Source organism: Chenopodium quinoa, unplaced genomic scaffold (genome assembly GCF_001683475.1).
Source record: "Chenopodium quinoa cultivar QQ74 unplaced genomic scaffold, ASM168347v1, whole genome shotgun sequence".
NCBI lineage: Eukaryota > Viridiplantae > Streptophyta > Magnoliopsida > Caryophyllales > Amaranthaceae > Chenopodium > Chenopodium quinoa.
The window spans coordinates 8,262,345-8,275,918 of NW_018744301.1; positions in this window are offsets into that span (position 1 = coordinate 8,262,345).

Here is a 13,574-nt window from a genome sequence, read left to right on the forward strand (position 1 = left end):
ATCGAAGCTCCAATATTGGCGCCAAGGTCTGAGCTGTAACGCCACTCTGTGGAGTGTGGCGCCTGGCGACAACTCTGTCGTCTGGCGCCAAGCTCCACAGTGCGACGCCAGTCCTTTCGTTTGGCCGACAGTTTGGATTATTGGTCTAGTGTCTAATTAATCAGTTTGCTAATTAATTCGGTTAATTTTCGCTGTCAATAACACCTTGTCGAGTCATTAATTGGGTCTAGTCACATAGTCTAGCCACATGGTCATGACACGAGTCTTAACATATCACGTACACTCACTAGTCTTAGCACACACTTTGAGTATATGTCACCATGACCATGTCTTAGGTTCATGCATGAGTCAGTCTTTCCGTCATTTGAGTGGGGGGTACATCCTATTCCTAATTCTTCATATCCCTCCACCTAAATCTTCTTCACATTCTTCCATATTTCTTCACTTCCTCCATCCATTGCATGTTGAATAAATTTTGAGTCAAATAATTAACAATAAATATCCCCAAATTCCTTTTCCACAGTACTTGGTCGAGGAGATAAGGGCGATTAATCAAGGACAACCTCTTTATTCAAGTCTCACTTTTTGATAAACCGATTCGTCAAAAGAGGAAGGCTAAAAGGATAATGGAAACTCAAGAAGAAGTCAATGAGCTTAGGAACCAACTAGTTACCATGACTGAAACACTGAAGCTCCTCACCCTCAAGGTCGATGATCCCGTGAAGCAACAACAAATGAACCTCATGCAAGAAAGCTTGAGCAAGCTATCTAGTGACTATAAATTTCAGGGCATGAGTTCACAAGGGGTCTCGCTGGACAAGGAACTTCTTCTGCATAAGTTCAACGCCATTGACATCCCTAAATTCAAGGCAATAGATAACCCTTACTTCCATCAAAGAGCTTTCGAAACCATAATGAACATTAAGGGTATCGATAAGAAGGTTTTCCCCTCTCTGTTCCCACTATCTCTCGAAACCGTTTGTCAACAATGGTTCTTTTCTCTCGAGAAAGAAAAGACCTCTTCTTAGGAGTCGATAACAAACGCTTTCACAGATAGATATAAGTGCAACATCCAAGACGAAACAGACCACAGACAACTTGAGATGTTAAAACAAAAAGAAAACGAAGGGTTCACGTCTTTCTTCAATAAATGGAGGGAAACTTCCGCTAATATGGTCAAGGATCCCACTGAAAAAGAATCTGTGAGGATGTTTATCAAGAATCTCCAAGGGAAGTATTCAAAGCACTTAAAGTACCAACACATCTTGAATACTTTCAAGGTTGTCTATAATATAGGCATTGACATTGAAGATGACCTTTTGAAAGATAATAGTGCGAGAGGAAAAAAGAACGAGCACCCTTCTTCTTCCTCTCCCATTAATAAAGTACATGCCGCGAACGCCTCTAAACCACGAATCCAAAGATCAAAGAGGGTGTTCACTCCACTTGGTATGAGTTATGAAACGGCTTTCGAGAAGCTACATCACAAAGGACTAGTCATACCCATATGGCCTATCAAAGATCCGGTTCCAGAAGCCAGGCCACCTAAGTGGGACCCTAATAAGCACTGCAAATATCACCAAGGAAAGGGTCACGGCACTGAGGAGTGTTGGAAACTCAAAGAAGCTATTCAAGATATGATCGATAACAATGAAACTTCTGAGATTCTAGCCATCGAAGATGACCAAGCATCCTTTGATCCATCACTTCTTATCACACCTGTAGGAGAGCCCATGATTGAGACAACTTATATGACCTCTCTCAATGAAGTGGCCATAATTGAGGAGGATGAAAGTCTTTTCTTAGATAATACCAAGGAAGACTCGTCAAGTCTAAAAGAGGACGTTCGAAAATTGCAAGATGTCATTGCCATGCTCTTGAATATGGTAGAAGGATTAGCAAATCGGGTAATGGCCATCGAACAAAATTCTTGCCAAGGGTTTAATGAAGAACTCAATGCTCCTAAGCCACAGGCAAAATGAACCATTGAAGAATACACACCAATAGGTACAACTTACAATGAAGCTTTCGACTGTCTTCACGATCAAGGTCTTATCCACCCCATTGGTCCCAGTCAAGACCCTCCACATGAAAAACGGTTTCCCAATTGGGATCCAAATTCTTATTGTCGATACCATAGAGGTCGTGGTCACACCACCGAAGTATGTCTCGCCCTCAAAGATCGTGTTCTAGATCTCATTGATCCAAATCTCCTTCATGTTCCTCCGCGCGACAAGAAGGCCAAGATTAGTAACAATAGTAACAGTGGCTGTAAAGGGAAGAAGAACGACTATTCTTCTTCTTCCGAAAACACCTACTCTAGCAACAGTGTTAGTACTTTTGACCTTAGTGAGATCCTTGCCATGGGTAATCGAAAGCAACCGAGAAGGGAATTTATCCCTATTGGAATTAGCTACGATGATGCTTTCGATCGACTCCATGCCAAGGGAATCATTACTTCCATTGGACCTATTCAAGATTCCCCACTTGAGAAGAGATCGCTTAGTTGGAATCCAGACGAACACTGCAAGTACCATCAAGGTAGGGGTCATGCTACTGAGAGCTGTTGGAAGCTAAAGGAGGATATCCAACATTTGATTGATAACAACAAGCTTCCCATTAACAAGAGGAGCGAGTGATGATAAAGGAAACAACGCAAGACAAGAGGCGATCTTCAACGACGAGATTTCATGACCTCTTTTTCTATTTCTTTTTCATTTTTTCCTTTCCCCAATAAGTCTAGCATAGGCACCTTTTCTTTTCCCTTAGATTAATTTTGTAGATTCTTTTCCCTTTTTTAATAAAATGAGCATTTATTTTCTTGCATATGATCATCACATTGCATTGCATAAAAAAAATTAATAATAAAAAAAATCCATGTCGAATTAAGCACAAGGTATACCAATGATTTAAGGCACCCCTTGTAGCCACATCATATCTCATTTTTCCCTTCAATTATACATCCTTTCTTCATAAACCACTTTGAGCCTCGTCTGATGATAGACCTTTCTTTTTTCAACCTACATCTACCTAACCTTGGGATGGGATGGTTTGCAACTTATGCAATTCTAAAAAGGCTTGAGTGATTCAAAAGACTAAAATAGCAAATAATAAGCAAAAAAATAAATAAATAAAAGTGTACAAAAGGGTAAGTGTTCCAATGTCTTTGATATGAAAATATCTTTGATAAGAACACGTCTCAGATTGTGTCTCTTATCGAGTGCTCGGTACCGTGCCTGAGAAACATGAATGCCAAGTGAGTGATAGACCGCATGTTCGGGATTTCCCACACTCATAAAAATGAAATAAACAAATAAAGCAAAAAAAGAGAGAGCTAAAAAAGAGTACAACCTCAAGCATGAAAATATAAAGATACAAAAGCGAGGTTGCACACCTTGGGGGCTTATCTAGGGTCTTGAGCCTTTATCCCCTTCTTCTATAACCTTTATCCGAACCACGTTACAACCCTTAAAAAGACCTTTTTGAGGTATACACACACTTGTGCGAGGTTCGGCTAGAGCTACGTTCGGCCTGATTCCTAACGGATACGTAGGCAACCTCACATCAAGGTGCGGTCGTAATAAACATGCATTCATATTCACATTCACACACTTACACCATGATCATATCAAGGGATCTCCTATGCTCATTCCTATCCATTTAGAGGTAGACTTGGGGGCTTGATCCTTACATCATTAGCTTACCTAGCCTAAGAGTCACCACCATTTGACTCTTTTCAATATATTTTCCCACACACTTAGCCTTTGCGGCCTAACTTTAGTGTCACTTTCACACACTGCACAGATACATGACCAAATATACTTTCCCTTAGGAACCCTTTGTCATGGAATCTTAACATAACGCTGAAGCATGCCTTGTCCACATCACTCATCAACCATAATCTTCATTGCATCACGAAGTATGAAGTGCTTAGCCTCCGTGCCTAAGTTACCCAAATACTTTCATTATTGAGCCAATTAAGATAGCCTAGGATGGATTAATCCTTGCACCTTGAGAGATAGTATCAAACAACATTTGACTAAGCTCGTTCAACATGCATCTTCAAACTTCGATTCTTGTTTCACGTCTTTCTTTTTCGGGAGAAAGTCGGTACCCTCCACAAAAATGACGGAAAATTTTTGTGCATATCTAAAATTTTTGCTTTTTCAAGTCGCGCGATCATAATACTATGCACACACGGGTCACGAGTCACATGTGTCAAACACTTTGAGTCGAGTCAACCTCGAGTCAATCACAGCGAGTCAAGTTTATGCCTTGAGTCACGTCAAGTCGATGAGTCAAGCAACGTTAAACCTTAGGTCAACCTAAGATAATTAAAAAAATTAGCAAAGTTCTATAGTCTAAAATAAATACAGGTGCAGCAGAACATGGAAGACCCTACTCCAATTCTTGGCGCCAGAGGTATCTCAGCAATGACAGAGCTCGAAGCCTCTCAGAAAGGTGATTTCGACCTCATACAACAATTTCGGGTTCCTTGGTACGCTAGTTAGCCCCTATAAGCAATTTGACATGATTAAGTAGTCAGTTTGATTACAATCACAATAAGTGGTCGACCTGATGAAAGATCATCTCACTTAGCTTAAAGCGCCTAAGAATAGGCTCATCACGAAAACACCGACATACTGGTTTTAGCGGAAGCAAAGTTCAGGCGAGCTTTAGAGATCGACAAATGTTGGTCTTCGGAAATTTTTATTCGGAATATTATCGCAAAAAACATTCAAGTACCAAAGCTCTTTTGTTCAAAGACGCGTGGGCATATTATTCAAGCTCTTTTGTTCAGAGACGCGTGAACATCTTCATTAAAGCTCTTTGTTCAGAGACGCGTGGACATTTTCACCAAAGCTCTTTTGTTCAGAGACGCGTGGATATATCATCACAGCTCTTTGCTCCGAGGCACGTGGGCATCCTATTATCAAGCTCTTCATTCAGAGACGCGTGGACACATCATTCAGAAGATCATATAAAAAAGAAGCTCTTTGTTCAGAGACGAGTGAACATCGACAGCAAGGTGGCGTTCCCTAGATTGTGGAGAGTTTTCACAAACAACTAAGGATTTTTTCAAGGGAAATAATCTTCGATAGTATTCCCTTGGATGTGGAATATTATCATTGCGGAGGAGGATCGTTTCAGGCGAAGCAATCTTCTAATTTGGAAGCAGTTACGGGCATAGCGGTTTTCAAGCCGGATGGCATTCTCTAGCTTGTAGGAGGTCATCAAAACAACAAGGATACAACAACAATCGGTTACTTTCAGAGACGTGTGATGACAGTGCAAGATACACATTTCTTAACTCTTTTATCTATTTAACTAACGTTAGTTTGCAGGTATCGGCGTTACAAGAGTGATTTAGGATCGCAGAACGTTCTGAGTCATTCTCCGTCCCTATCGCTACTTGACTTTCGTTTTTGAAACTTGCGTTTCTCCAAACTCAGTCAAAGTGGGGGCTTCTGTAGACACCCATTTGTGTCTCCCCATAACCAAACCCAGTGATGATTACCTTTCATGTCGAATCATAATCAAATGAAGTGAAAGTGTGGAAAGTCTAGTGTTGCGGATAGTTTTAATTTCTTTTCTCTTCACTCTGTTTTTGAAAACTTATTTTAAGAAAACAGCCAATACAGTTTGGTTGGTCCATGATATGGGTCCAATAGTAGTGTAGTTGGATGGGGCTTGACAAGAGCTTTCCAACGATATATTATAAGCCCAATTCCGATGAATATTGAGGAAGTTATGGCCAATTTACTAAACTGGGTTCGGTTTGAGCCTTATATACGGCCCAATGATCTAGGGGAGGGCCTAATATGATTTATTATTCCTAATGCTATTAGGAATGGTTTTAGTCTTCTAGATTCTTCTAGAAGGTTCTTTTCATTCCTAATTCAATTAGCATTGATAAATTGACTTTTGTTGACTTTTCAGAGTTTTAATTAAAATCAAATAGCATTTTCGAGGAAAATATATGATTTTATCCTCCAGTACGGCAAACTTATCTGATTTTCGAAAACGCGTTAAAAATAGGCTTGGCGCCTGACTCAAGGTATTGGCGCCTGGTGCCAGCCATTGGCGCCTGGTGCTAGCCATTGGCGCCAGCTCTGTTTTTCGTGCGCCAGACTCTGTTTTGATATTTTATCTTTTTGGCTGATTTTCTCTATAAATAACGTATTAAAAACTCCGTTTTGATTCACCAATTCTCACGAACAATCATCAACAATCAGTTTTAATTAATCGACAATCAGTTTTCAATTCTCATTCTTTTCTAATTCATTCATTCATCTCTCTCTCTTTCTCTTTTTCTAAACTAATCTTTTGCATACAAAATTCCGCATTCACAAGATCTAGAAACACCTAGCCATATTCGAAGTTGCCTTCGCCCTAGACGTGAAAGGTTTAATTTCTGAGGGTTTGGTCCCAAATCTCTCTTTCAATTATTTAGTTTAATTGTTTGTTTATTATTTTCCTTGAAGTTACTAACGTGTGTGTTTTGTTATTAGAAAGAGGTACGAGGCATCAAAGTAAGAACTTTAATTGATTTTATTGATATTATGATGAAGAAATCATGTTTATATTGTTATTATGATATTCCTAGTATCATGTTTAGGGAAAAGGTTATAAAATCAAACATGCTTATTATGATTCCTGCGATGCTTCCTATGTTATTCCTAATATTTATGATTGTTAGTATCATGTTAGGGTTAAAGATTTGATTTTTATTGCTTAGTGACATGCTAGAGTTTGTTATTAATCTTGTTAGTATCATGCCTAGGATCTTGCTATTATTATTATGCTTTAATATTAACATGAACATGATTATGATTATAATTGTTATAATTCATGATTATTATTATTTTGATGATGATTATTTTATCTATGATGATTATGATTATAATTTTATTATTGCTATAATTATTATTATTATGATTATTATTATTATTATGATTATTATAATTATTATTCATGATATTGATTATAATTATGTTGCTTGATATTATATATTTATTGTTATTGCTTGATCACGCCTTTTATGCATGTTTAAAGGGAATTTGTACTTGTAATCACGCTTAATAAGATGATTTAATAATCTTGTTTAGGAATAATTTGATTATAATTCAAGTGATCGCCAATAATAGGTTTATTTGTGCATTATATTCAACCAACATAGATAAACAGGGTTAGGGTAATCTTATTGATTGCATGTTAGTAAGAAAGCGCACATGAATACGATCTGAACAAAGTAGAGGCCTATTATTAGGGCAGGTTCAATCTCGAAAATGCAAGTCAGTTAGGGTTTGTGTGTAGTGGTGTTAATCTAAATTTCGTGAATGTCAATTGTGGTGAAATTGTTTAGTGTATAATGGTTTTTTCGTATTATTACCTTCTAACTTTGGGAAAATCTAGTCACCTAGTGTTTGTGATTAGGGTATAACTCAAAAAAATTGAATTGTGTTGTGGATCTTAGATGAATGCGTTTTATACTGTGTTATTTAGTTTTCATGCATGAGGAGGTTGAAACCTTTAACTAGTTGTTTATACGTCGAAGGAATGTTGAGTATGGTAAATTCTAGGCTTATGAGTAGGGTAATGATGTCCTCCCTTATTCTGGATTTTGGTCTTAGTTGTTTTCCAAACATTTAGCTATTGTTGAATATATGATGAAATCACTGTGTAAATGAAGTTTATTAATTCCATTGGTTGTATGAAATTGGATGATTAAGTGCTTGTGTTAACATGGCGGGATTGGATAATGACTAAGAGGAAATGTACTGAAGCCGGTGGAAGTGGTGTTGGTGGTAGAAAGGATGTGGTGAGTTGATGTGTTCGTGTTAACTGTGTTTTTTGTTTGTTTATGGTTTATGTAATTTTGTGTTAACACTGCTATCTATTCTGTAATTTTTTGGGTTGTAGGGGAAATCAGTGAAGGTGAATGACGGGGTTAAACCCAAAGGTTCTAACAAAGGCAAGAAGAAGGTAAATTTTGATAATGATCCTAATTTTGAGCAAGAGGAATTGGAGGATTCCAGTACTGGGGACGGTTATGAAGATAAACGATCTGAAGAGGATGATTCAGACTCATCAGATGGTGAGGGAGAGGATGGTGAGGGTGATGAACAAGAGGATGATACTCCTTCTTCTGCTCAAAATAACAAGTGGCAGGAACTATGTATGCAGTTGCTGCAGGAACGACTTCAAAATGCAAAGAGGAAGGGTGGTAAATCAGTAAACAAAGCAACCAAAAAGGAAAAGGTAATGGTTGTGATTCTTGTTGTATGCATAGTGTGTAAGTTTTGTGTAGTTAATTCATGGTAAAATCCTTGTTATGTTCAGAAAAACCGAGGTGATGTAGTGAAGGAAGAAGAGCTGGTTGTTAAAACCCAATCTAGAAGGACTTAGAAGGTAATGTATCTAATCTGTGTTGACTCATGTGTTGGAGTAAGTACACTTAGAGAATGAATGACACATTTGAGGTAGTTGGAATGTACCGTTAGTGTACTCAGTGGTGTTTTTTGATTAACATATTGTTGAAAGTGATTCCAAGTAATAATAATGGGAAAAGAAATGTATAAATGTACCATTATTGTAGTCAGTGGTATTTTTTGATTAAAATATTGTTGAAAATGATTCCAAGTAATATTAATGGCTAAAGAAATGTATTGTACAACCAATACTAAATTGATAGTAGATTTATTACATGTAGTGTTATGACTAGCTTAGATATGTTGCTTGAATATGTTTCAGTTGTTTATGCATTTGAGGTAATCATGTGAAATTAAATTAAATGTACCACCATTATTAAAGTGATAGTGTATTGAGGTATTAGGACAAGCTTAGATATGTATCTGGAATGAGATCAATTTAATTACGCATCTGTTTTGTATTGTGTAGGCCTTTAATCTGAATGGTGTAAAGGCATTTGGAAGTTTGGTTAAGCTGTTTGATAAGACGCGAAAGGATTTGGTGAATGAAATGGGGTTTGGTGGGCTGTTAAGCATACCACTGGAATATTTGCCTCGTAAATTTGCTTACTGGCTGTTGTCAAGGGTTGATGGAGATGGTTCCATGGTATTTGGAGATGAGTATGTATGTCCTCTGTGTCCAGCTCATGTGGAGTGGGTGCTTGGTATACCAAAGGGTTCCAAGCCAGTTCCATCTACCATTCCGGATGATGATGAAGTGATGAAAGCGGAAATGAAACGTATTTCTAGACTGTTTGGCAAGCCTGGGGAGAGTGTTCCTGTGGTAGCAGCTGCGGCTGCGGTGGTTCGTATTGATAAAAAAGGGAAGTTGTTGCCTATTGAAACAGACAAGGAGAAGGCTGAGTTTAAGATTGCATTTCTAGTTGTTGCTCTTGGGTACATACTGTGTACCACAACAAACTCATCAAATCTGGCTGTTTCTCTGGGACCTGCTTTAACTGTTTATAATGATGCTGCAAATTACGATTGGTGCACTTTGACTCATTCTTGGTTGTGCACAGCAGCGAGGAAGTTCTAGAAGAAATTTACTGAAAATGGCTATGTTGCAGGCTCTAGAGGTTGCATTTTGTTTATGTTGGTAAGCAATGTGGTACTATATCTTATAAATCGTTGTTGATTAATGTTTTAGATTGTTACAAGTTGAGGGATTGTTTGATATTAGTTGTTGACAATATCTTTAATGCATTCATGTTGTAATCCCATGTTGTAGATCTTATATATTGACCATTTGGATCGGGTACCCAAGTCTTGGGGACTAACTCTGAGGTTGGCGGCATGGTCACAGGAAGAAATAAACAAAGTTTTACAAGATGAAAAAAAGAAGACGGGGGACTATGGTCTGTCGCTGGTTAGTGTTAAAATCATTGTTCTGTTACATGACATCGGTGTTTATTGTGTAGTTATATATTCGTTTGATTAAGTTTGTTTGCTGTGCAGTCCATGAATATTGCCTATGGGGAGGAGCATCCGCTGGCACCCCGTGACGGTCCAGTGATAGCTCCTGCTCCTGCACCTACGCCTACATCTTCACCTGCACCTGCTGCTGATGTGGATGGGATCACTAAGCAGGTCTGGAACTATTTTTTGGTTTACTAAAACAAAGAGTTATTGGAGTTGATGTTCACTTCTTATTTGTTGAAAATTACTATCTTATAGTGCGGGAGTGTTTTTCTTGTTTATCCACTCTCTACTACTATACAGTTCTAGTTATGATTTCATCATAGGAAGCATATGTTATTTTGAGTATTGTTGGAGTACTAATTGAATAGGTTTTGCTTGACCCTTAGGAAGCATATGATTGAATTTTTGCAGAAATGGATTGAGGAATGAATTAGATGGCTTTTTGTTCTATGTTAGAGTTCAATATTTTTTTCTTGCTTAAGGCCTGAGTTGGTTATCTTGCATTTGTGTCAACTAGTTTTACAAAGGAATTTGTGATATAATTACTTTTTCAAAATGGAAATCTTGTAGTTAATTTATCAAAATGAAAATCTTATGTGACATAAGGCTGTGAGAAAATCATTCCTCTTAAGTATGTTGATGACTGTGGGCAATTGTGACATATGCTTTTTCAGTCTTCATCTAGATTACCATGATGATAGCCTAGCCTGGTGATATTTTTTCTAGTTATAGTTTTATTTTACGGCTAAAAAGATTTTCAGTTCATGGTTGGTTGGTTGTATTGCTTAGTTAATTCTTGATGTATACAGGTGGTTTCTAGGGTGGTGCGTCAATTGACTCCAAAGTTCATGGATGCAATTGATGAGAAAATGGGTAAGATGTTGTACAGTATGAATGAAATGTTCAAAGAGAGTTTTCCCGCATTGGCCTCAACAGGGCAACCACTGAAAAGGGCTGTTAAGAATACTTTACCGACGGAAAAACACTCTAAGGTTGATACCATGGTGGTGGAGGTTGGTAAAGCAGATGGTGCATCTGGTGATGGTGAGAAAACCACTGAGGTTGATGTTGAGAAGGTTGCAGCTGAGTGTCTGAAGGATGCCTTGTTGGAGGGTGTTGATGGTGAGGATAGCGAGTAGGGTAATACAGGAGGTGTTGTTTCTGCAATGGCTGAAGAAGATGATGTTAATGACAATGAGGGTGATAGTCCTCGTTCTGATGATGATGAAGAAATGGATGATGTTGTTATTCCCCAACCAGGAGGAGAGTATGTTGTGAAACAGTTTGGATCAAGGGGAAGACTGTTTTGGTGGCCGCCGGTTGTAGTGAGACAGACTCTCACGGTGAAGAGGAGTCTCCCTCCACTGGCAATGAAAATTCAGGTACTGGTGATAACAAGGTTGTAAAACCTACTGCTGTAGCCGTCGCTACAATGTGTAGCAAAGGGTCTGGCACCCGTAGGCACACGACGCTGGAGGCAAGGATGCTGCTGTATGTACGGCAATGGAAAGAGTTAAAAGAACCTAATTGGTATGTGTTGCTGATCTCTATGTAATGAAGTTGTAAATTTTTCCATTTATAATCACTTAGATGGTTTACAAAACAATTATGTGTCTATATGTTTCTGTATATGTGTCTAGCACCGGTGTTGTCCTCATATCCTGTGATGAGATGACTGCCGACCAAAGGGATTGCTTTGGTGTTGTTCATCCTAGAGCGAGGGTCGCGTCAGGCTACATACGGATGGCTTGTGTGCTGTACACAAAGCATTGGGCTACCAGAGAGTTTGTCAACCAGACCAAGCGTATCATGCTTGATCCAAGCTTTGCAGTAAGTACAATTATTTTGTTTGTTTACTGTTATCTATTTGTTGTGTGTTGGGTTGTGATATCTAGAAAGCATATCTGATAATGAGTGTGTGTGTTGTAGAACTGATCGCTGCTGAAGGAGGGCAAAGAAGAGCACGTAGTGCAGACGTACGGGAAATTAATTTTAAGCTATAATTAACAACGGATTAAAAAGGTAATGGGGAGACCAAAAACTACAATTAATTAATGAAATTGTATAACTTAAAGTTCATGCTGTTACCCATGTATGAAATGATTACGCATGTTTTTATCCCGGTACTTGAAGTCCCAAAAGAATCACCTGATGATGCACATTGGTGGTGCCTAGCCCTTGACTTGAAAGAAAGGAATTTGTGGATGATTGATTCCCTCTACCCCGAGCCTTACAGCACACATGCTAAGGAGGTTGAGATTCTGGTATGTATTATCTTGTTTTGATGCATCTGTTACGTCTGGCGTTGGTACATAAAATTTATATGCTAAGGAGGTTGATATTCTGGCGTGTATTCGAATATGTAGCTACATGGCATTGATGTGCTCTTCAGCCTAAGTAACCTAGAATGGATAACAGGAGAAATTAGTGGTTGGAAAAAATGTACAATTGAGGTTATCGGACCTTCTGATGCGTGAGTTTTGATTTGCTATTGGATTTGAATATTCTTCTTATATTTCTGCGATTCTTTAGAGCTTATGCATGCTTCCCATGGATAATATGTAGGGCTTACTGTGGTGTTTACATGTTGGCCTGCTTAAAGGTTTGTGCTGGAAGGTTCACAGCTAAGTTCAATGTGGTGAGTGTTAATATGTAGGGTTAAAGAAATTTTCCCTCAGTGGGTTTCTCTGGGAAGTGGCCTCACCATATGCATTCTTTCTTTGTAGGGAAAGATTTACAGTGCAAGGGATAACTTATTTCTGGACGACCTGCAATGCGAATCTAATGACTTGGTTGATAACGTAGAATCACTGATTCCCTCAGTTAGAAAGACACTGAGGCAGAGATAGGTGGAGTACGTGGATGCAATCATGGTTGGGGCTTTGGATTTTTTGGTTGTTTTATGATTTGCTTCTTTGTAGTGATTAGTGGTTTTTGAACAATGTTGATTATGTGATGAACTTACTAACTCAAATATCTAGATGTCTTAATAATTAGTTGGAAATTTGGCCTGTGAAACTGTTTATAAGTAGACATGTTCAGTGGTACATTTTTGGGTTGTTGTTTGTACCATTGACGGTATTATGCCAAGTATTTGTAGTTACTTGGTACCTAGTGGGACATTTACATTTTGTACGCTTTTATGACAGTGGTACATTATTTTGATGTGTACATACTACCTAAGTGTGGGAATGTACCACTTATCATGTAGTTTATGATATTTCAGTTTGAGTCATCTTTAACTTTTTGATTTCGTTTATGTTCTGTTACTCCAAAATTGTAGGACATGTACCTTGAAATTCAATGGTAATACTAGTATCCAGATAGTGAAATTACTACTTAATAAGTTAAATTACAAATATTATTAAAAAGTAAGACTAGCTATAGTACTGACATGAGTGTCTTACTAATAAAATGATTATTCGACGCCATATATCTTAGTCTTAACAAAAGAAATACATGAAATAACAGTGCTTAAAGTACAACCCAAGTATATAGAAGAACCAGTACCCGCGACGACGCCATCTTCAACCAGGATCTCCTCCACATCAAAGGTCCTTCCCAAACTGTTCGTGGTACGACCCATCAAAAGTCAAGCCTGATGAGAACTGCATGGGTCGTTGTTCAGTTCTGGTTGCTGAGGAGGTGGTATGTAAGTCCATGTTGGAGTTGGCGACTTCA